At 33.9% G+C, this 25,700-nt stretch overlaps 1 protein-coding gene across 14 annotated transcripts in view; it reads left to right on the top strand.

The window, feature by feature from the left end:
* Positions 1 to 25,700, top strand: part of LINGO2 (leucine rich repeat and Ig domain containing 2) — a 1,061,594-nt gene that overhangs the window by 201,998 nt on the left and 833,896 nt on the right. For 12 of the 14 annotated variants that reach the window (XM_036217656.1, XM_036217649.1, XM_036217643.1 and 9 more), the window contains exon 2: positions 13,392 to 13,488. The exons of 1 other annotated variant lie outside the window; for it this stretch is intronic. The gene's annotated coding sequence lies outside the window, so the exon portion shown is untranslated. Of the gene's footprint in view, positions 1 to 5,470; positions 6,752 to 13,391; positions 13,489 to 25,700 lie in introns of those variants that run through there. One more of the 14 variants, XM_036217655.1, reaches the window with a different exon arrangement.

The following is a 25,700-nucleotide window of genomic DNA, read 5'->3' as shown; positions in this document are numbered from 1 at the left end:
TTGATTGTCTGAATCCATCCTTGCTTCTATTATAAAGTGCCATAAACTTGGTAACTTATAAACAACAGAAATTTATTTCTCATAGTTCTGGAAGCTGACAGGTCTAAGGTCATGATGCAGGCAGATTATGTGTATAGTGAAAGCTCACTTCCTCACTGATGGCCAGCCATCTTCTCACTGTAACTTCACATGGTAGAAGGAGCTAGAGAGCTCTGGAGGGTCTTTTTATTTTTTTTTTTTAAAGGATACTAATCTCATTCATGAGAGCTCTACTTTCCTGAATTAATCACCTCCCAAAGACCCATCCTCTAATACCATCACCTTCGGAGGTAGGATTTCAACATATGAATTTTAGGGGGACACAAACATTCAGATCACACATTAACCATAAGTGAGAAACACCAGTGTTAGTGAAAAAAGAAGTGGCACAACTGCACTGGAAATAGTTTCTTTCAGTCTCTTCCTGCCTCTATCCAAGACTATTACGTGTGTGTAGTTGATAGCAAACTACTCAATTTGCCTCAAACTTCTTTTTCTCTAAGCTACTAACCCTAGGAATTACACCAAAACCAAATATGACCTGTTTCTCTACTCTATTTTCTCATATTCATCTCTATTGACACTACCTTGGTTCAGGCCCCCAATGTTGCAAAATTACCCTAGCCAGTTTCCCTGTTTCTACAATGATATATTTCAAACAAGAATGTGATAACATCAGTTCTTGCTTAAAAACCCTCAGTGGTTTCTCATTCCCATAGAATAAAATCCAAGCTCCATAATAGAGCATGCCAGGTTCTTGCCCTGCCTATTTATTTTTGCATCTTTCTTATTTCAAACTAGATGAGAAAAACAAAACTTCTTTCAGGTTTACATATATATCCTGATGGTTCTGTCTCAATATTTTTTCTAAAATCCCCACTCTGTGTAGGTCTCCATATACCTTTTTCCTTTATCAGCTCCCGTTTAGACTTTAAGATTGGGCTCATATCACTGTAGGAAACTTTTCTTGGACTACTTCCTCTGCTCTTTACAGACACTGGTGGTTGGGTTAAGTGCCCCTTTCTGTTTTCCCATACCAACACAATGCATTCCAGATAATTTCTCAACTGGATGTTGTATCTCACTAATTTCTCTTCTCTGTATAAACTACTTGAAAGAATTTATTTTTTATCTCTAGCACCTGGCTGAGTGTCTGTACTGAGTAGATGCTGAATAAATTTGTTGACTGACTGAAGACAATAGTGTGAATGTTCCTGGGAAACCTTCAGATGTGTTTCACATCACATTTAATCATGCATATGCTCTAGAAAGGCTTTCCACATGGATTAAAACATTGGATTAGTAGTATATTTACTTTCCTTTCTAATTTCAGATTTATTGATAGTCCCCAAACTAGAAGTATAGAAATAGGTAAGGGGTGAGAATACTGTCTTTTGCCCATACAGACTTAGAGTGTTAATTATCTGAAACATTTGTTAGAGATATTATAATAAATGTAAACTTTTTATATTTATAGTAAATGGGATAATTAGAATTTGTTGATATTTAGGAAGTGTTTAGTATAATCTCGATTCATTATTAAAAAGGTTATAATAACATCATAACAATAATAATCCTTTACAGCCTTGCTTAATTTCTGCCATCCAGATCAATGTCATTATCAATCCACAGACATTCGTGAGTCATCTTTAGTTCCTAGAACAGTGCCAGGAGTTTAAGTGAGTACAATTTCAGGATTAGGCCTGAGCATGGCATGATGAGTGGATGGACAAATCTCTTTAAGGAAAGTAAATAGAGTATGTTTAGAATTAAAGTAAGGTAAGATATAAAGTAAGACAAGGAGAATGGGTAATGTTAAAAAATGTTTAGGAGGCCTTGCAGGCAATTAAAATGGATTGACACAACAACAAAAATTCTTACAATGTCATTTATAAGGATGGAAGAAACTGTGTAATGCATAGATAGATATATGATAAACAAAATATCCTTAAAATATTAATGGGAAAACATAAAGAGGATTTTGTGAATTTGACCTCAAAAGCAAGGGAAGTAAAAGCTAAAATAAATAAATAGGACTAAAACTTCTGCTCAGCAAAAAAAAAAAAAAAAAAAATTGTCAACGAGGTAAAGAGACAACCATCCAAATGGGAAAATCTATTTGCAAACAACGCTTCCGATGAGGGCCTACTATCCAAAATATATAAAGAACTCATACAATTCAATAACAACAACAATAAAAATGATCCAATTAAAATATGGGCAGAGGACCTGAATAGACATTTCTCCCAGAAGACATACAAATGGCCAACAAACATGAAAAGATTCTCAACATCACTAACTATTAGGAAAATGGAAATCAAAACTGCAATGGGATACCATCTCACACCTGTTAGAATAGCTATAATCAACAGGACAAGCAATAATAAATGCTGGAGAGGATGCGGAGAAAAAGGAACCCTCATACAGTGCTGGTGGGACTGCAAGTGGGTACAGTCAATATGGAAAACAGTATAGAGGTTCCTGAAAAAATTAAGAATTGATCTACCATATGATCAAGCAATCCCTCTACTGGGTGCTTACCCCAAAGACTTGAAAACTCATATTGGAAAAGATATTTGCACACTGATGTTCATAGCAGCATTATTCACAATGGCCAGGACATGAAAGCAACCAAAGTGTCCTACAATGGATTATTGGATAAAGACACGGTGGTACATACATACAATGGAATATTACTCAGCCATAAGAAGAGATGAAATATTACCATTTGTGACAACCTAGATGGACCTCGAGATATCATGCTAAGCAAAATAAGCCAGACAGAAAACATTGAAAATCACATGATATCACTTTTATGTGTGATATAAACCTGAAAGCAACAAACAAACAGGCCAAACAAACAGAGCTTCATGGACGTGGACAATAGACTAGTGGTTACCAGAGGGGATGGGGAGGGGGATGGGGAGAAGTTGATGGGGTAAAAGGGGTAAAATTGTGGTGACAAAAGAAATCTAACTCTAGGAGGTGAACACATAAGGTAAAAAATATATATATATATATGCCTTACTGTTAAAATGTTCAGCTGAGACTTACTGGATTTTGTTAATCAATCAATAAATAAATACATAAATAAATAAATATTTAAAGAATTTTAAAAATTAAAAAGAGAAAACTAGTTATTGGTATATGTGTGCTTACTGAAAAAATTCTTTAGCATCTTTATGCTTGACACTTTTCAAATAAAATGTTTGAAAATTTGAATGCACATAATAATTACTATTAGCTAAGTATATATGAAAGGGAAACTGGAAGGAAATGGCCTGAATGGGTATTTGAGCTAAAAACAAAAAAGTTAGCCGTATTTATTTTTCTTGATTTTTTTTTTGTTATTTAAGAACATTTAAAAAGTAGAGGCAGAATGTTTTAACTAAGTTTGGTTCAGAAATAAGGAATTCTTAATCAGACTGTAGGATAATGAAGACAGATATTTATTACCTGTACAACTTTGGATAAATTACTTAGTCTCAAATTCTCAGCACCTTGGTTTCCTTCTTAGTGAACTAACTAACAACACTATCAGCTTCCTAGGTTGACATGAGAATGAAATGTTTTAAAATAGGTCAAGTGCAAAAATATTGGTAAATATTGGCTCATATTTTTTAGTAAAATGACACTTATAAATGTTATACAAATACCTCTCTCTCCACCTTTGGTATTGTGTTTGTTTGATAGCTGTTGCACTCTTTAAAAAATCCCTTGAACCAGATGGACTCTGTGTTTTGTTTTGTTTTTCTTTTGATGCAATGTATTTTTTTTTTTTCCTTAAAGCTTGTTAAGTATTTTGAAGAGCTTGGGAAAGAGATTCCAAAATGGGATCAAAGTTTTAGTAGAAGGATAGCAGCCCTCGGAGGAAGTCAGAAGTAGTGTTGAGTTTTCCAGGGAGCACCCTTTGATCCTGCTGGTGTGGAGAACACAGACTTCTTTAGCTGTTAGCTTATTAGTGCTCACTGGGCAGAGAACTTGATCAGGAAGGAGACGCTCACTAGAAAAGAAAAGCACAGAGAACGAGGCATTTCTGAGATTCAGTAGCTGATTTTTGTGCTGTCATTGATTTCTTCACCTTGAACGATGTTTAGAGTATGTGTAAATTCAGCACAGAGCGCTCCATGCAGTTGTTTATAGCTCTAACTTTCAGACTTTTCATTACAGAAGGCTCATTTTCTCTTTCTGGGCTACATTTACACTGAAATGATAAATAGCTCCACTGGGGTTAGAGGAGCTTCTAAGATTATAAATTGTGGTTTAAGTACATATCCTCTTTTACTGAGCCTCCGGAGAAGGATACGGCTGATTCATTTGATTCATTTATTCCTTTTTTAACAAACATGCAAAATACAGTTGTAGGCTATCTTCTATGGATCACTTGATAGATATATCCTGGCTACAAAATCCTGAACCAGATAAATCCTAAATATAGAAATCACCAGACTGTGCCAGGGCATGGTTTTGCCTGAGTCCTTACTTGGCTGCTATGAAACCAGGGGCTATCTGCCAGTACGAGAAAATAAGGAAGGGAAAGATAAACCTACATTAGAGGTTGGATCCATTCTTGCCACAGACTGGACTCTTGCTGGGGATAACATGGTCATTAGATTGTATTGCCATCCAGAGAATTATACTCGCTTCAGTTATACCTAACATACCAGTATACTGTTGAGTTTGTACTATTAGCAACATCAAAATGCTTCCTAGCCAAAAAATCTAAATAAGCATAATTTTGCTTGATCATTTTCTAATTTAATTGCTTTCCTAAAGACAGATACGCTGCTTCTTCTATCTCTGCATACCTGGAGATTAGTAATTTGACATGTAGTGAACATTACATAAAGGTTTGTTGTTATTATGTCAACATAGTCTAGAAATATGAGATGTTTTGGTATTTCAGCCACTATTATTTTACGTAATTTTTTTTTTTTGGAATACTAAACTTCGAAGTTGTTTTCTTCCAACCTATTTATGAGTTATATCTACCTATATATTGTTTGAAGTAACATTTTCCCCAATACTAAATTATAACATATGCCCATAGGTAAAAAAGAGAATATAAACTATTTTTAAATGGCAATCACACATTTTTTCCTACTCCCTCAAATAACCACAGTTAATATTTTGGAATACTTCTACACATTTTTCTATTCATCATTCATATACACACACACTGTAGATAATAAAATTTTCTAAGGAGTGAATGTGCCATGATATATTTTAACCAGTCCTCTATTGATAGACATTTAGATTATTTTAATTTTTTGATATCTTTTATAATTAAAAATAAATATGATTTTAGTCAAATTTCTGTATATATTAAGGATAGATTCACTGAAGTAGAATTTCTATGTACTTTTTGGCTCTAAGACTATTTTTATTACTTTGAGTCTGAATATTTTGAAAGATCTAATTCACTTATGCTGAATATCCTAATATCAGCATTAAAGTTTTAAAATTTAATTGTTTTAAATGCAAAATTTAGTATCGAAAGTATTTTAGGATGTGCATTTCTTTTATTAGCTTTGAGATTACACTATATTCACCCGCATGGTTATTGCCATCACATAAGCAGCTTTTAGAGTTCGCTATGTATTAAAAGTCTGAGCTCTAACATCCAAAATGTTTTTTATGTTTCACTCCATGTAGATGACATTTATACTCTTTCAGGTTTTTAAAATTTCCATAAAGCAGTGGCCATTTGTAAATAACAAGTCATAGAACTCTGTTGCTATTCAAAATTTGACAGAAGTAAAATAGGAGACTATTGACATATTTATGTGTATATTGCATATATATGCATATATACAGAAAGTGGCAAGATAAGTAAAATAGATGAATCTTGGGATTCAGTGTGTGTGTGTGTGTGTGTGTGTGTGTGTGTGTGTGTGTGTAGAGACAGAGACAGAGACAGAGACAGAGAAAAGGATGGAAAAGGGGAGAGAATGAGGGTATGAATGATTCCCATCTGTGCACAGTGTTTGAGTTATTTTAATGGCAACTAGACCTCACCTCTAATCTGTATCTTTTTTTTTTTTTAACTCAGTCTATTTCTTTCATCCACTTTATTGGCCTCAAATAACAATAAAATGTGATAATTTTTCAGAAGGCGCTTTTTTTTTTTTTTCCTTCTCTTCTTCCCATCTTCTAATGTTAGGACTATTTCTCTGTTTTCCTCTTTCAGTTCTATAACTGCCCCCACAGTGTTATGGGTTTGTTTTTCATTTCCATTTCAGTGATTTCCAAACCTATGCAACAAACTTATTCAGCAAACCATGATGACTTGATGAGACACCACAAGGGGCTGATGCACATGAGTACACAAGTAGAATAATGAGCAGCTACAAAAGCAATGGGCTCAGGTGTTGGAAACTGTCGAACTCCACCTCAGGATTGCATTGAAGCTTGTTGCATATACCAATCCCTGCTCATTCCCTTTGCTTGTTGGTAGTTCTGATCTCAGCCTCCCATTATTAGTTATTATGAGCTGAGTTTCTGCGGTCTTGACATACTTTTTGAGTCTCCCTCACTTGGATTTAGTTGCCTTGTCCAACTGCTCCCTCCCAATTTCTCTGTGTTCTCTCTTTTTCTCACCTCCTTCTCTCCTCTCTCATCTTTTGCAGTGCATCTCACAGCATTTCAAGCTCCCTGAGAATTGAAGAATAAGGACTATAATTAAAGCATAGGGGCCTCATTGTACTGTGCAGTAAGAGAGATGCCAATTCCTGGAGGACTGTAGATCTTATGATATTTTTAAAAACCTCATATAGGTGAGGCTGTAGGCATTCTATTAAAAGTGTCTACACCTCCCTCTCTAATACTTCAGATCTTTCTAGGCTCCTCCTGCTGCTATTTCTTATTTCTTATCTTCTTCCTTGATTATTTTGGATAGGTGTTTGCTCATAATTACAGTTTGGTTCTTTATTGCAGGGTAATCATTAAACAAATCTTAGATTTTATTTAGCTCTACATTATACCCACAGAGGTCAATCCCATCACAATGCTTAGACACATTTATTGTACCCAATCCAACCCAAATTAGATGCAAAGAGTTTAGATGGATTCCATGACATGGACCTTAATGTATGGTCATTTTTTTTTCCTACCATGATTTCATTATATCAAAAATAAGTAGCGATGGAGCAGCATCAGTAAGACTTTAGACTTTGTAATCAGATAAACCTAATTTGATTATAAGATCCGCCACTTAAAAGTAACATGACCTTGCAAGAGTTTATGTAACTACTTGGAGTTTGATTTTTTCCATTGATGAAATGAATATGATAACAGCACCAACCTCAAAGGCTTATTATGGGCCTTAAAGTGCAATAAATAAAGAAATTAGTGCATTGCCTAGAACATAAAAAAATGTGCTTAATAAATGATTATTATCTTCATTTCTATTCAAATTAATGAGTTTTTTTTTTGGAGTGGTAACTAGAGATTCTAGGGCAAAGTGATCTATAAATGTATTTTCTTACTAAATGTTAAAATCTGGTTAAATTTTATTTTCCCAGATCCACGTGTTTTATGATTATTGGTTTTTTTCATATGAAATGATATAAACAATTAAAATTTAAAAAATTGAAGAATGTTTTACATCTTAAAAACAGAAGCGACTGTACCTGTATATACATTCAGAGTTTTTATTCTATAGACTGAGGATATTGAGAGATCCCAAAGTATGGACTTTATTACTACCACCTGGAAAGGTGAAGTCTTGCTTGTAAAAGACAGATGACAGTCAAATAAGAATCATAAAGTATAGGAGAATCTAGAGAATATGGCACTGAAAAAAGGAACATATCCATAAAATTAAACATTAATGTTTACTCCAGGCACAGCATTTTCATCTGATTCTTGTCCAAGGTAAAGTTTCCTAATTCTGCCAAATTTTACTTGCATAAGTTTGTATGTTGCATTTGGCATTGCATTGCATGTGGTGTGGGTAGCTAATTTCTGTGATCATCCTTGTCTTTACTGATCTTTTCAAAAGAAAATTTCCCCTTGTGCTCATTGACCTAGAAATGAAGTGGTGGTAAGTAAATAGTACCTCCCAGGGAGTGCTTCACACACACAGTATTTTAATGTGTTGCTCCCTAAATCCAGAATGTGAGTCATAGGCCATTCTCCATGGCTCTCAACCACCTGGCTCTTGAATATGCTGACTCCAAACACCTGAGATACAGAGGCAGCTGGAGCTATTTTAGGGGATAAGTCCATGTGCTGCCACTTATTCCTACTATATTAAACAGTTCCTTTACTTAATATTACAGAATCCAGGAGCCTAAGGGGTTTTAGAGAGCAACAAATTGACCATTTCCCAAACCGTGATCCAAAGTAATGCTATCATCACGAGAGATGACAAAGAACAAACGAAAGGGGAGGAGCTTCTGTAGTGAAACAAGTTCATTAATCATTTTATTTTATATTTTATTTCATTTTTAACTTAATTTTATTATTTTATTTTATTGTTGGATCGTCATAACCTTTACTGGTTGTGGACACTGTAAATCTCAAAAAAAAAATCACGGACTATGTAGCACTACATGATTCTTTAACATCTTCTGCTGCACAAACCTTATGGAAGACATACATTGGGAAATACCATTGCAATTCCACCACTTAATTTTATAAAAAAATGAAACAATGCCACTGCCAAGACAAAAGCTTGTAATTTTAATAAATAACAGGGTGCAGTTTGAAAATACGAAAAACTCACCAAAATCAGCAAATGTACACATAGACAGACAGCTCAACTTCCTGTTAGTCATCATAATAGCTGGCAGTTCCCAGTACATTTTCTCTTCTCTCTACACAGTGTTGCATGCAGCCTCATACAACCTCTACTGTCCCCAGAGGTGGATGCGAAATCATTTTTTTTTCGTTTCCAAAATGAACAACAGCAGCCCAGAAATCTCATGTTCTTTTTTTTTTTTTGACTGATTTGAGACCTAATTATCTTCACCAGTTTCCACAGGCTCATCTCATTCAATGTGAACACTAATAATAACACACGGATAGTGACATCATCATTTCATTTTTTTAACCTATTGCTTTAGTTGTTCATTTACAATGAATAGAGATTTGTGTCTTTCCTTATATTTTATAATTGTATGAAGATTTAGAAATTAGTTGTTTTTGATTTTGTATTTAAGCACAAAGTGGATCTTACTGTATGTTTAAGAATCTGAACATTCATAATATATGGTAGAAAGGACTAGTAGAAGTTTAGATTAGGAAGAATGGATGCTTTCTCCATCACAAACAAAAGAAGTCATGCAGTATTATGGCTAGAGGAAGGAATACATATTAAAGTCCCTTTCTGTTTATATAAACTGAGTTTCTCTAGGCCTTACCAACTTGAGTGCATAAGTGGCAAAATAAAAACATCTCAGGCACCATGAACATATTGTCCACATTGCAGATGCTAAGTTCTGTCTTCTTCCAACGCAGAGCATATTTCACTACTTCCATCAACAGTCAGTGTGGCTTCCAGGTCATGGCAGAAGGGAGGGGCAAAACCTTTCCTTCTACACACGCAAGTACACATACATCCACATTAAACCAACCTCCTATAAGAAAAAAGAGAAAATCTTGTTAGTTACTGTGACTATTGGAAAACTATGTCAAAGCGAAGATCTTTCTCTTTTCTTTCTTTGGCAATCTAATGCAATAGTATACTTTTACTGTTACCCGCCTCCCCCTTTTCTTCCACCCTTCTTTTCTTCTTCTTCCCTCAGTCCTCCATTGTATCTCTTTGAATTTGTTTCTCAGTCTTTTTGTCTCACTCCCTCCACACCTACCTCCTCCTATCAAAACATTCATTTACCTATCTCCTTAACTATATTTCTTCTCCTCTGTCAGTCTTTGCATTTTCTATCTCTTTCTCAGGCTCTGTCTTTCTCCTATTTTGGCCTATTCCCTCAGCTAACTCGGAATTCTTAACATTGGTTAGGCAGGAGTCATCAGAGTCCCAGGTATGGGGTAAATAATTACTAACAAGCTAATAAGCATTTATCAATTATTGTCAGAATTCCAGGCAAGAACAAGACCATTTCCTTTGTTCCAGCTCTAATTATTATCATAGTTTTAAGTTAAAGCCATTATAACTCACCGTAGTGATGTCACAGAATGGAGAGGGGTATTTCCTGACCCAAAAGAGGGCTGGTATAATCAAATTTGTATAAGTACTCTAACCTTTCCGTTATTGTTTTTAATTCACTATTTGATAAGTAGCTTTCAAAATTTAGGACCCTGAACCATGAAGTTCCCAAGATACTTTTAGAAGGTCTGCTGAGTGAAAGCTATTTTTTAATTTAATTCAAAGCAAGGTATTATTTGCTTTTCCACTGTATTGCTAGTTGCACTAATGATACAAAAGGAAATTGTAGGTAAAATTATTGGAGTCTTAGTACCACAATTTAAGGTAGTAACACCAGACCGTTACCAGCACCATTCTTTTATTATTTTCATAACATCCCCCTGCATAACTATCTTTTTTAATATTCTGTGCAATGGAGTGTGAAGTATGCATAAAGAACTTTGGCTGCAAATTGAAGATGATGTTGTTTCAAGTAAAAGCACTTGTATGATTGGTTGAGTTGAATGCTGAACTAACCACTTTTCCATTTAACACATTTTAATGTGAAAGGTGTGACTGACAGTCAAACGAGTTTTTGAGACTTAAATACTTGACGTATATTTCTCAAACATAAACAAAATGATCTTGTCACTTCAAAGAAAGCAACTATTTTATATTTATATGTTGCCAGTTATCAAATTTAAGCTTCTAGGAAAAATTGAATTTTGAAAATCTTTTGTATGTCTCCATAAGGTCAACAACTTCTCAATACTTAAAGAATTTTCTGACAAGATTGGAGGTTATAGAACAAATGTGATTTTTTGATATTGTATAATTAAATTTCTCAGTGATTTAAATATGTGCATATTTGCTCCATTGGATTGGGAGTCAGACTATATTCATGATAAAGTTCTATGGCTCACTAGATGTCTTAAGTTTGACCTCAACTTCATTTCTCCATCCATAAAATGGATCTTGTATAATCGCTTTTCAGGAAGCTTATGAATTTTAAATGAATAATATAGGCAGAGAAAGTAATACATTGTAGGAGCTTAATAAATGTCATTACTCTATTAATAAAAATAATTGTGATAACTATATTTGTTTCATAGGATTTTTTAGAGATTAGATAATAAAATAAATGGGGAGTATCTCTAAGAATGTGAGATTCTTTATTCTCCTTTTCCTCTTTCTCCATCATTCCCACCTCTATCACAAAAATAAAATATACATTCTATAATGGAGTCCATTGAGGAAAGCAGAAAGTACACCAGTTGTTTTAACAAAGAAAATGTAATATAAAGGATAGATTAATAGATAGATAGATGTTAGAGAACTGGAATAGAAAAGGGAGCCTCAGAGGTTATACAGAGATAAAGGCTAAGGAAGCAGCTCCACCCTTAGTGCTTCCGGGAACAAAAGGAAGAATTGATGCTACTAGGAACTTGGAAAAGGAACCCTGTAGATCTGAAGTTCACACTTTTTGGACGTGGTGCTATGCAGCCAATTATGGTATCTCAGGAGCTCAGTGGAGAGGTCTCAGGGACCTCAAACTGGAGAACTCTCAGGAGGGGATGTGAGCAGCCTAATGCTGCCACCTCTGAAAGAGTGAAATGAGCTGGTTCTGGACTTGAAAAATCTGTAGACAAATTTCTGCTGACAAGGTAAAAGATGATTACAAAGGCAACACAGGCAGCAAATGAGAATGAAAGAATAAGCATTTTGCTCCCTTAATCTTGCCTCCTCCCTAAACCAGCCTCTCTTTTCAGTGCCCTCCATTGCAGAAGCTAACAGGAAGCCAGCTGGCAAAGAGAAATGTAGTGTGCAGAGACCCAGCCCCAAAATCTCAGTGCAAAATATAGAAGCTGGGTTTTGGGCTATGAAACAATAGCTTTAAAAATTGATAAAATTTTTTCCTAGCCATATTAAGAGGGAAAGTAGAGTGGCCTTCTTTGTTCAAAAAAATGTATCAGAAGTGAAACTTATCAAGAGGACTTGAGAGGTCATTATGATTGGATTTACCCTCCGGATTCATTTTCATCTCTAGTTTTTTTTTTGTTGTTTTTGTTTTTGTTTTTGTTTTTGTTTTGAGAAGAGAGACTCACTTGTGCTATCCAGCACAATTGTAATGCCTATTTTTGTAGAAATAGAAATCCAGGAAGCCACCAAGAGAGTGAAGCAATAGTATATGTTCTAAAGTGACTAATTTAAAATTGATCATTATGACGTGCCTCCTTATGTTTGAGATGTTTCATACAATCAGGTTTTTGGTATTTTCATTAGGGTTATTTGCATAACCAAGATTTTATAATTTTATATATATATATATATATATATTTTTTTTTTTTTGTAGAGAATTCTAATGTAATGAAACCAGCATAGCTTTTAAAGGGAGATATCTGAGCCGGTGGATAAATGTAATTTCATTGAATTTTACATGATTGCAGTGTAATTTCTTGTAATAAATTTGACTTGTAAGGTGTGTGTGTGTGTGTGAGAAAGTGAGAGAGAGACAAGGAGAGAAAGGTATCAAAAAATTACTACATTTTTTGCAATAGAGCCAAATATCTGGTAAATTTATGAATGAGGTTTCAGTTTACAAAATTGTCAAGGCTAGAACATATATGTATATATATACACACCACTATATGTTTGTATATACATATAAATATATGTATATTTTTGTATACATGTACATACATGTATATGCTATATGTATAAATATATGTACATATAAACATATAATGAATAAATATATGATGGTTTTATTTTATGCATTAATCTTTTAGAAGGACAGCCACAGTATCATAGAAAGAGAAAAACTATAACATTCAAATTATTTTTTTCTCTGACCCATTTGCTGTAACTTGATTATTCTCATGCCTTCTCTCATCATCTAAATGCTATTGCTAATATTTAGATCATTTATTTTGAAACAGATTGACTTAAAAATACTCAGTTTGATGTGGAAGTTTTATATACTAATTATTGCTTTCTAATATCTATTTAAGAATATCCATTTATTTTTAAAAATAAATATAATGATACTTATTATTTGAAATTACAAGCACTAATGTCATCAGGGATAGGTACTTCAGATGGGGTTGTGAATATTGGGAAATAAATGTGCAATTTTTTTTTTTTTCAGAATTAGACCAGAAGCAACCGGGTGAAAAATGACATGAGGATTTTGAGATAAACACTATTGCAGAAACTAAGTTTTTTTTCATGTTCCCAACAGTTTTTGTTTTATTTCATTTAGGAGATCCATTGGAGATGGTCTCAAGATGTAGGACCTTTATATGTGATGTATCCCAAATGAAGTGTGATCATCCACGTTGAAATTATTTAATATTGCGGTAAGATTAAATGATTCTTAATATATTGGCCTTTGGAGAATGTGATGAGAAGTGTACGTGTGTGTGTAAATAAAAATTATGAAGGTTTGTAACCTAATACATGTTTCAGATTTGAAAACAACTTTTTTTTTTTTATTTTGCAATGATTACTGTATGGCTCCTTAAGAGGAGTGGGACACAATAGGAAACTCAAGTTTGTTATTAATTTTCTACTATGTGTTTTATATTATTTATATTATTAGTCAATAGGTCAGCACAACACCCCAAAGAGGTAGGTATTATCATCCACACAGTACAGTTATGGAAAATGAAATTAATAGCAGTTTAAACCTTGTCCAAGATCATGCAGCTAGTAAGTGGCACTAGAGTGATTTGACTGTGCTCTACTATTTCTGCTGCCATGCTGCTTCTAATAACTGCAACAGGTGAGGAGTCAAAGAATTAACATAGTCTGAGGACAAGACCATCAAGCTTTAAACTGTCATTTAGAAAAGAGTTGTAGTTGCCTTCCCTCAGATAAAAATCAAAAATGAATTTTCTTTATATTTTCACTGTCTTAAAAAGAGAAAGATTTCTTTAAGTCATTGACTAGTTACATAAATGATGGTGTTTCAAAGAAATTGAAAGTTATAGAAAAGCTGACATAGGATATGTGTGCTATAATTTTCACCTTTGCTATAAAATGAAAATCTGTAGTAGATTTCTTCTATACAAATACCCTGTCATGGCTAATGGCATAGTTTAATGGAACTAGTACCAATTCTTCCTTTATGGCTACTAGTATACGACTAAAATAACTTGAGTCTCATTTCCCTTTTCTATTATTTATACTCTGCTAGATTCCACTGAAATAAGAGATAATATATGGAAATCACCTATAATTTTTTTGGCACATAGTAGATATTCAATAACTAGAAGTAGATATTCAATAAAAGCTATTAAAATATATGCCATTATTTTATTGTAAGTCTATCCATGAAGATTTATAATTAAAGAAATGTTTATGTGAAAGATTCTCTCTGTTCAACATTATGTGAAGTTAAGTTCAAACATTTTATTTATGTAAAAGACATTTACTGGGGAAATTACAGATCTCTGATTGAAACCTTTAGAAATTTCAATACATTTTAGGAACATTAGTTTATAAATGGCAGAGCATAAGATCTTTTGTTCTAGGGACTCAAAAATACCATTAGATTTAGTTGATCTGGCTATTGTACTTGAAAATTTTCTAACAAAATTTTCCTAGTGATTGCAAACCAGATACCCAATCTGTCCCTGTGAGTCAGATTTGCTTGGGTTATTCAACAGTGACATTTGGGGAGTCTGTAAAGCATTTGTGCTTATAGACTGTTGCTTCTGTATTGGTAATAATCAGCAGGATTACTGTGAGAGTAGATACCATGCCTGTAGTTGAAGATTACATTTTAACTTTCTATGTTGTGAAATGTAAATTAAAAAAAAAAAAAAAGCCAATTTCCACTGCGAGATTCTGAGAAGAAGCCTTCAATCATCCTCTAGTTCCAATATGTGTTTAATTTTTTTCTTATGGTAGAGTAAAAGCCTATAAGATTAATGAATACAATGAAGATATAGGCTAGAATCTCCAACATAAATAGACAAAGACTCCTCCCAGAGTACAATGGGAAGAGAATCTAAGCCATTCTTTACTTAAGCTATTTTCAATTAGTTTACATTCTGAAAACAACTGCAAAATTGTCCATATACTTTTTATATTGTATTATTTCTTGGTTCAAGGGTTTTGCATTTAGACAGAAACTACTAAATGAACAATCCCAAATTTCCACTTTATATCCAGTTTTGTATTGAGTTAAAAAGTTACTTTTTTTTCTTAAGGATAGAATTTCCATCCCTTAGGGCCTCATTTCTCTTTGCTTTTTCTCTCTAATAACCCTGTATTTGCTTCATGCCTTACCAACTCTAAGATGCTGAATTACTTAACCTTCTTTAATCTCAGAAATCTCATCATAATACAAGGATCATAACAGTTACATTGCAGACATTTAAGGATTACAAAGGATATGTGTAAATCACCTACTTCTTAGAACACTGCTGATGATCTTATATCATAGCTGTACATCTAGATTTGCTAGTAGGTTTGATAATATGTGACTCCTCTAAATATTCATTAATAACTCCTTGCAATCATCCAGAACAAGGATAAAATTGATTCAAAAGATTGGGGTGATTTATGAAGAGGGAGTTACAGGAAATCTCAACTTGGAAAATAAGCATTTTATTTTCTAATTATCAGGCCAAGGAAAATAGACTTTTGACTTCAGTTTGTTCACATCACCCATATGATAGTGTGCCTTCATTACAAGCTTTTTCATATTTGCATCTTTAGGCTAAATAGTTCTCAAGCTTTAAAGTGTTTACAAACTTGAAGGATTTATAAAATATATAGGATATAGGATGTTGTTTTCAAAATGTTGCTTTTGTAGGACAGTTCGGATTCAGTGTACAGGGCATAAAGAATGGAGGACTTTTTGGACTTTACTAAGTGGACTTCATCGGGAGCCATGATAGTAATGTCACCTGGCAAACCACTGAGTCACATGACAGAAACACCCTTAAGGTGTGACCAGAACTTTCAAAACCACAGAAATATCAGCCACAAGTGCAGTCTGTAATCTAGGACTGCAGGATCCAAAAAGCAAAAAGATTCCACCCTGTAAAGACCATATAAGCTGAACGACTCAGACAGATGCTGCTCAAGCCTGACCTGAGAGCATCATGAACAGGTGCACTAAGAGCCAAAGACTCTGACCCTCTGCACATTGTTGCCACTGGCTTGGGACCAATGTGAGCTCATCTGTGCTGCCAATTCCAGAGCTTGCTTCAGGAACACAGAGGACTTTTACTCTTTCGCTCTGTCCCATAAGCCTCTGTACCTTACCTCTCTGTGTTGTGGTTTATCTGAGAAGGTACCACTAAATAAACCTGAAATTGTGGAAAGACGTAAATGCATCCAAGGGTGGTGCTTCTGTAGCCACCTTTTTTGCTTGCGACACTCAGATCCTAAGAATCCACGTTTTATACATGATTATTTGGAAGAACAATTCTGTTAACACCGCTAACTGGGGCTTAATATTTTTTTCCTTGAAGCTTTACGTTTTACACAATCTAATTCTGGAGCTTTATTATGGGTCAAATTGAGCAAATTTGTTCAGTGACTGTTAAGACAAATAACTAAGAAACAAATAGCTTCAATAATGATTCTCTACATATATTTGGCAATAAAATAACTGCAAAGATTTTGATTCCATGAACATATAAGAAGTTAATAGAAAAAAAAAATAAGTATAAATAAATAAATAAATAAATAAATAAATAAATAAATAAATACTGTCCCAGTTAATAACAATAGAGTTCTAATTTGGCTGAAGCATATTAAAAAGCTAATAACCAGTTTCTTTCACATATATTAGTTTATCAGATTTCATTCTAGTTCTTCTCAGCATTTAATATCCCCATTCCACAGATTAATAGAAATAGATTTATAGAAGTTAATGGCTCAACAAGTTTTGAATTTAGGCAATGATAGGGCCAGAACTCAATCTTGGCACTGGATAAGCATATAACTGGTACAGCTGCTTTCTAATCCAAGGATAATTCAATTTTTCAGTCGTGAAAGGTTTTGTTTTATGGCACCCAGCAGCACAAGCACATATGGGAACAATCAGCCTGTATTTGTTTTGTTTAAGCTCCTGAACATTTAATTCACCATCACCTGCAGAGTTAGACTCAAAAGGCATCAGTCGAGAAGGACTATTTCATCTGCTTTGTAAAGCTACTCAGACATTTTCTGAAAAATGTCTCAAATTATCTTCTGCAAATTCTTGTTGTTTTTCACCAATGTGTGCTTGGCTGATTTTTTCAGTTCTGCTGAATGGTTGAAAATCCTCTTTCAGTTAAATCAACTATCAGAGCTTTCCACAGCTCAATAGCTGGGCATATGACCTTCTTAAAAAAAAAATTATATATATTTCTGGTCCTTTCTATCCAGGTTTGGCCATATGTCTGAATTCTAGACAATAGAATATGAGCTACAGTATTGTGTGCCATTTCTAGGTCGTGTCCTTAAAGGGTACATGTATATACTGCTCTTCCTTCTTCCTGTAGTAGCTTGGAAAATGAATGTGGATGGAATGTCCTGGTGAACCATCTTATATCATATAGACAAGGACAACTGTCTGAAAGTAATAAAACAATATCTAAGAAGCCTGGCTTTCTGGCTTAATTTATAGAGCAAAACAGTATGAAACTGCTTCTCTGCTGGATGTCATGTGAAGGATAAATAAGCTTTACTTGTTTAGCTATTGCCACTGAGCCATTATACATGGTAGAATGTATACTATAATGAATTAATGCATTCTTTCATAAATATATTATTCATGAATTCTCAGTATACTTTGAGAAGACAATCTTAGCCTGAAAAAAAGCACAAAGCCCTTAAAAATTACCCTATGGTAGTTACCTAGATATTGTGTACTTGACTTTGAATCATCTCACCTTGACCTTCTTACTTTTCATACTATTCTCCCGACCATCTTTCTCTGGCTGTATTTTCCTATCAGGTCATCCTCCTCTACAGTATTACATAAATTTGTAATACTTATTTCAACTCTTTTGCTATGGGACTTATTTGTCATGTATTCACAGTGTGAAGAAGACAACTCTTAGACAATAGGAATAATGAACCCTAAGGTAAACTTTACAGTTCTAGCCTTGCTTAAAAATATTCAAAGTCAACTTTAAAATTACACATCAGGCTATCCAAATAAAACTATTCTTCAGTCTACATTCAGTAGACTTCTTAACTTCTGATACCTAGATAATGTCATAATCCATATAGCCCGTAAGGCTTTCTTCATTATACTTTGCCTTCCACAAAATCTCTCACCTGATCTGTCCACATTAACATGCAGGACAAAACTAGTGTTTTTTTTTTTTTTTCACATACAATTCATCTCCTTGAATCTTTATTTTAGAGTTTTTAAACCTGTAGTTAATTCTATAGTAGCCAAAGAATGCCTTAGTGTCTTATGAAGGCAATGTTCTCTTAGCTCCAGAATCTAGGCTTGAGTTATTTATCTGCATTTCTGCTACAGAGCGTGCTCCTTACCAAACTACTGGTTTGACTATTGTATGGACACTCTGGGACCCAGCCTGAGATCCCTTGGCTCTTGATCTTGCCCCTTAATATTACAGTGTGTGCAACTTCTGATTAGCAGAGGACATGCTTAGTATGTGCCTTATCTTATCTCATGGTTGGGTGGCTACTACAAGAGTAGTATTTTATTATTCTGTCACTTCCTTGTTGCTTTTATTTCTGAGCATACTTCCTGATACTTTCAACTCAATGGTCTACACACAGTCTCTCATTTAAAGTTTCCAAAGCACTGAAGTAAGTATAATTACTGTGTTTTAGTCACTAACTCAAGAAACATTTATTTAACATTTCTTTTGTGCCAGGACTTCTTTTAGGCAGCAGGGAAGGACGATTATCAATAAGCCCTCCAGTTGCTCACTTTATAATAGGGAATATAGATAAAATAAGTTTAAAACAAACAAACAAACAAACATCTTTCAAGTATAATAGTATAAAACTTAGGTGTTAGGGACAAAAAAAAGAAAAAAAAATGCTATTTTTCTGGAGAGGGAAGAACAGGATATTTTCTGGAGATTTATTTTAGAAAGATGAAGAGACAGACTCAGGCAGATTAAATGAGTTTTCCATAATATCACAGCTAGTTAATGTCAGAGGAGGGATGGAGGTTGATACAAGTACTTATGATGTCATAACCTATGCAATTAGCAATTCTTTCTGCAAAGTTGTTTAGTTTTTCACTAGTTCTGCAATTGAATGCTATTCACAGGTTATACTATAATTTAGTGGTGGAGATGATAATGCAAATTTAGATATTTTTCAAGGGACCAACTTCCAAATCTTCAGCTTCTATGTGTAATGTTTCCTCAAAAGGATCCACATGAGATTCCACTTATGGTCTGCCAGTTCTAAGTTTCCACTGCCCCTTTCACAATTACTGCTCTTTACAAAATAAAGGATTGCTTCTCATGCTTGTCCTTACTTCCCAGTGTATGCTGAGATATATATATAGATCTAGATCTATATTATGTGTTTTCAAAAATTATTTCAAAGAAAAATAATTTTAGAGACCTTCAACCAAGTGTAGTCATTTCTCTATGAAGCTACTCAGGGAGGGTAGGAAGAGACATATCCCCAGGTCTCCATCATTCTCTGGGCTCCCTACCTCCATGCATTTTCAGACTTACTCTCGATGTTAGATATTTGCCTTTGGGATAACTCAAGCATTAATGTCAGTTCTTTGAAGATAAATATCAATTTAGTATTTTCAATGATATTCTCAGTTAATTTCACCATCAATTTTTTATTAAAGAAATTAATAGATAATATATAGGCCATTAAGTTTTATAAGTTAAAAAAATAGATACATACAAAAGGTTTCAGGACTCATGTGTCAAATGAGTGAATAAATGAGTAAAAGATTTATCCTAAGGTAGAAATCAAAATGATGAGTTTTAGATCTTTCTTGAGAACATGAGAGCAATTATAATATTACATGTATAAACTATTTATTTAATTTTAAAGATTTATTTTCTGATTTAGTAAGATTACTTTATCTTTCCTGGGCTTATCACACAGTATTGGATAATTTAATTGCACAGTATTATTACCATGTAAGTGCCAAAGAGTCAGTCGTGTTGTGGTTATATGCTGTTCTAAGCTATATCACACAATCGTTGAGAAAGGAATAAGATTAAAGCTTGTTTCTTCTCAGTTTTGAAGAATGACAATAAAATAGTGATTGCCGTGTAGTTAAATCTGTATATCTAAATGCTAATAAATTCCCTGCTGTCTTTGAATTCCAAGAAGTGTCAGACCTTTCAACCTTCTCTGGCACTGGTCACAATCTCTAAGGTTTTTTGTGTTTGTTTGTTTGTTTGTTTTTTAATATATGTAGCTTTTGAACTAATGACTAGCTTGAGAATTTTCCACTGACATTTGTCAGTTTGTATTCCGTATTAAACTTGATTACTGAATCAGCTTATTTTTCTTTAACTGTATTTTTTTTCTTCCCTTTTTCATTCCCCTCCTTTTTTGTGGGAAGAAAGAGTGGTGGTAATTTGGAGTGAAGAGGTAAATATGAGTGTTCCTTTTATGATGCATTAGTCAGTTTTCTTCTTTTCAGGGGCATTTAAAGCAGAAAATGCATAAATAAAATTAATTGCATAACTATCTAGACACCTGTCAAAATCTTGACATGTTCAGTCTCTATAATTGGCATTATATATTCAAAGTAAGTTTTGTGAACAGCAGGAGCACAGCTGCATGAGAGCTGCCTGTTAAATAGGGACAATCTGAGGTAATGGAAGGTCTGTCAGCAATGCTTTATCATTACCGCAGCCACTAGCCACAGTCTCACAAATCTTCCTTCCCCATTCCTATTTCTTATATATTTACACGTACAAAGTTTTGGGGCCTGTTTAATGATTTCATTAGGCACTGAAATCTTGTTAGATGTCTTCACATATAACGAAAAACAATTATTAGTTAAGATAATGCTAGTTTTAACAACAAACGAACCCCAATATGTGTAATAGTTTGAACACAGTAGAATTATATCTTTTAGTCATTTAAAGTAGAAAATTTGGTGACCAGTACATGGTCAACTTTCATTCAAGTAGAAATTCAAAGATCATCTTTTTTGCTCTTTTCAAAAAGTGACTTTTAATATTACCCTATTTGGTTGCATGTAGCTGGTAGAAGGGAAAAAGACATAAGGAAAACATGCAGGTTTTTGTAGGCCAGGTTCATAAGTGCTGTACCACATTTTCACTTACATTTCGTTGGCTAGAACTGACCAATGCAATGGAGGCTGGGAAACATAGCCTACTTGTGTGTCCAGGAAGGAAAAATGGTTTTGGCAAATAGTTAACCAGCTACTCATAAGATTTTGAAACTGCAGTCATCAATAATTATATTGAGAGGAAGAAGGTGACCAAAGTAGAGGCAAACACAAAGCAATGGAAAAATTGTAAAGTGTAGCATAGTATGTCATAAATGATTTTTTTTTATAATTATATTGATCTTCTAATGCAGAGTAAACAATTCTGATTAGTTTCGCAACTATTGACGAACACAGTTATAAACAATTCTAGGCCATGCTAATAGAGATTAATTTTTATAAATACTGAATGAGAACTTAGTTCATTTTTTAAATTTCTCAATATAGAGTGGGTTTTGAACACTATAGGTCTTAATAAAGGCGAACACCATCTTTCAGCTCAGAAGGAATTCAGAAAGGTGGGGATAGAAATGTATTGCAGTCATTGATTCATTTATCTCACATTCACTTATTAAGTACTTTCTATATACCAAATACTATACTTAGCCTTGAAGATGAGAGAAATTAATGAGGGAACATTTGCTCAGAAGACCTCACATGTGAGTGAGAGAAGAAAGCCTGTAAACTAATAATTATGTTATCACAATTATAATTCTGTGAAGATATCAGAGAAGACCACACAGAGGAAATGTCATCTAATCTGGGGCTGGAAGTCGAAGTCTTTTTTAGGTAGAGAATAGACTTTTAGGGAGCATCAAACTTATGATTAAATCTATAAAAAAAGCATGGCAGCCCAGAGGTATGAAAGAAGATGGCATAAGTAGAAATAGGAAGTTCTTTTGCATGTCTGGAAAATAGAGGCTTTGTAATATGACAATGGAGTCGGGGAAAACCAGTTTGTAAACAATGACTTCAATTTCAAGGGTGAATGGAATAGTAAGTCTTTGAGTGAGTTTCTAGCAGAAGAAAGAATGAATGATTTCCCTGTATGTCATTTCTTCACTGTCAGCATTCTTGAGTCTGTGATAGCCTCCAACTGCAGATCAGTAAGGCACATCTCTTTACTCACCCCCATGGAACTGTAAAAGGGATATAGCTACACACATAGGATTTGCTGAAACAAGTAGCAGGAAAGTGATTTTTAAAAATCAAAGTATAGGTGACATACGTTATTAGTATTAGAAAAAGCGAAGTTTATTGTCTTTAAATATAAGTTGCCCTTACATAAGTATGATAGAGCAAAGTGTCTTGCTATGGAATGGTGCCTACTTGGTGGTCCAATTTTTGCCTGAGATCTCTTGTTTTTTAACAGTATATATTCCAAGAAAACAGAATGAGCAAAGTCATGGAGATGTAAAATAGAATAATGTGCATTATAGTTTATAGTTTAACTACTTATAGTAAAATCGGAGAGGAGAGAGATGAATTGAAGAGGAAAAAATAAGCAAAAAGGAACCAGTACTTCAAGATTTGGAAAATTCTAAGCCTATCCACTTTGTAAAAAATGAGAAAGCATGTTTTGGTGAGAACACCAAAGGTATGGCTCGACAATCACTCCATGAAGGTATTATGCATGGATTATTCAGCCATCTCAGTAAAAGTCAGGAATAGAGATGAGATTCTATCATCATAGATTATGACAGCCAGTTTGGACTAAATGGTACAGAGACTGGATGAAATAAAGGAAGGTTTTGGATTTCTGGGATTCTATAGGGCAATTCAGTACTGCTATTCACTATCCAGCTGTGGACCTGCCTTATCTTTTAAGAAAAGGTAAAAATGACCCTGAAAATAATGTAGAATCAGCCCAGGGCCTGAAGGGCCAGGCCGTCAACCATGGCCAAAGGAAGTGGGCCTCCATCAAGTGTCTCTGCCCAAGTGGGACAGGAAGGTAGGGCTGCTACTCAGATGGACCTGGAAACCAGAACATAAAGCCACAGGAGATTATTCTCAAACCTTGAGATCTAATGGAATTTGCTGTGACAGATTTCAAAATGTCTTGGGACCCCTTCATCCCTTCCTTCTTTCTGATGTCTCTGTTTTGGAACATTAAATGTCTACTTTATGTCTGTCCCACAATGTATTTTGGAAACACATATCTTGTCTTGTTTCACAGGTTCACAGATGGAGACAAATTTTTCCTTAGGACGAAATATATCTATAGTCTCACCCATACCTGATTGAGATGTTAGATGAGACTTTGGATTTGGAGTTCATGGTAGGATGGGTTAAAACTTTGGTGTCTATCGATATGTGGTGACTGTATTACATGCCAGAAGGATTTGAATTTTGGGAGCCAAAGGACAGAATGTTATGGAGTGAACACATTCCTTCCAAATCTATAAGTCGAAGCCTGAACCCTCAATGTGACTCTATTTACAGATACACCCTTTAAAGAGGTAATTAAGGTTAACTGCGGTCATAAGAATAGGGTCCTAATTCAAAAGGAGTGGTGTTCTTAAAAAGAAGAGGCAGAGATAACAGGAGTGTGTACCCACAAAGGAAAGGCTATATGAGGACACAGTGAGAAGGTGCTGGTCTGCAAACTAGGAAAGGATTTCCTAGATACCAAATTTGCCAGAACGTTGATCTTGGACTTCTAGCCCCCAGAATTCTGAGAAAATAAATTTCTGTTAGTAAAGCCACCTAATCTGTGGTATTTTGTTATGACAGCCTTAGCCAGCTAGTAAAATGTGTTCAAATATGACTGACCAGTTGTGCAATAATAAAAACAATATTAACCATATGTCAGGTAATATATTAAGCTCCATATATACACTGTCTCATTAATACCCTAAAAACCCTTGGTGATTGTTATTACCATCACTATTTTACAACTTAAAAAATTCAGTAGGTCAAACAGAAAAATCACTGTATCTTCAAGCAGTAAAGAACTCATTTATATTCCACTACAGTGTAGTTCCATGTGACCATCTTCAAAGAACTTAACTTCTCTGAGTTTTAATTTTATTGTTTATTAAATGATGATGATATGTGAACTGCCCTCTTCAGAGGGTTATTTGAATAAAACCATGATTTAAATAAAACCATGTCTAATAGCATGGTTTTAAGGCTATCGAATAGCATTCTTCTTTTCAGATGGTGGGAGAAGCTTGGTCTTCTAATGATTTCATTAATTTACACCTGAAGGATATTAATAGAAATACTGTGAAAACTATTTTGTATTAAATAGTTAAAGAGACTGAACCGTGAAAGAAATTTATAGGTCTTAATATTAATCTTATTCGTGAGTTTCATGTCTTTTTCCTCTTCCTTGCTATCTGTCTTTGTAGAACAAAATGCTTATTTTGTCTAATGTGATTCTTTTTTGTAATTTTTAATTAGCTACTAGAACATAGCCCTTTTTTTTGTTGTTTTCCTAACAGAGTATAGCTGTCCCTCTTTTCCTATATAACGATAGCTTTTTTTTTTCGTACTTCCCATTATTTCAACAGGTTTTCTTACTAGAGTCAAAGATTTTGATTTATGGTAAAAAACTGAATTATAAAGTAATCAAATAGTTTAACAATAAGAAACAACTTTACAAGATGTTAAAATAATGCAGATGAAAAAATTCATAATTTACCCCTGTATACCTCCAGAACCTATATCTGTTAGCTAATTTGATTTAGATATAGTTGCTGATTGCTTATTACCAAATATGAATAGACTCCTCACTATGTGTATTTTGACCCCCATCATTATGGTATGAAAATATTAAGAACATATTTCTATTTTCATGCAAACATAAAAAAAAGATTTCAAGTGTTTGTATGCATCAAGGTTTATCATATTGCATTAACTTTTATATTGCTTCTTCCCTATTGTCCTGATCTAATTTTTTTCTATATATTAAGTACAGTAGGGCCACAAATGGAATAAGGAAATAAAATAGGTCATATAACAGAGTACTGCACTGAGCCTTTTTAAGCGCACAGAATGGTTTTACAGTTCCATGTTTGAGATCACTAGCAAAGATTAAAAAAAAAAAAATGTACATTGTTATCTCTTTTGAATATCCTCATCATTGTAAAGCTATTGGAATATTTTAAAAATTAAAATCCTTTATCATGTATAATGTATTAATCCCTACCTTAATCCCAGTTGCTGAAAATATCTCCCAGGAATTTGTAGGCCACAAACACATATGTATTCTCTTTTGTACTTTTTTGTATCTAATCTTGAAAAAAAAAAGATATTTTTTAAAACAAAAACTAAAGACCAGTATTGATGAGGATCACTCTCTTGGATTTTGGCAATGTCTCTTAAAGAGAGATAACTACAAAGCAGTGGTAT

Source organism: Rousettus aegyptiacus, unplaced genomic scaffold (assembly GCF_014176215.1).
Source record: "Rousettus aegyptiacus isolate mRouAeg1 unplaced genomic scaffold, mRouAeg1.p scaffold_m13_p_3, whole genome shotgun sequence".
Classification (NCBI taxonomy): domain Eukaryota; kingdom Metazoa; phylum Chordata; class Mammalia; order Chiroptera; family Pteropodidae; genus Rousettus; species Rousettus aegyptiacus.
This window is presented reverse-complemented; position numbering and strand designations above follow the sequence as displayed.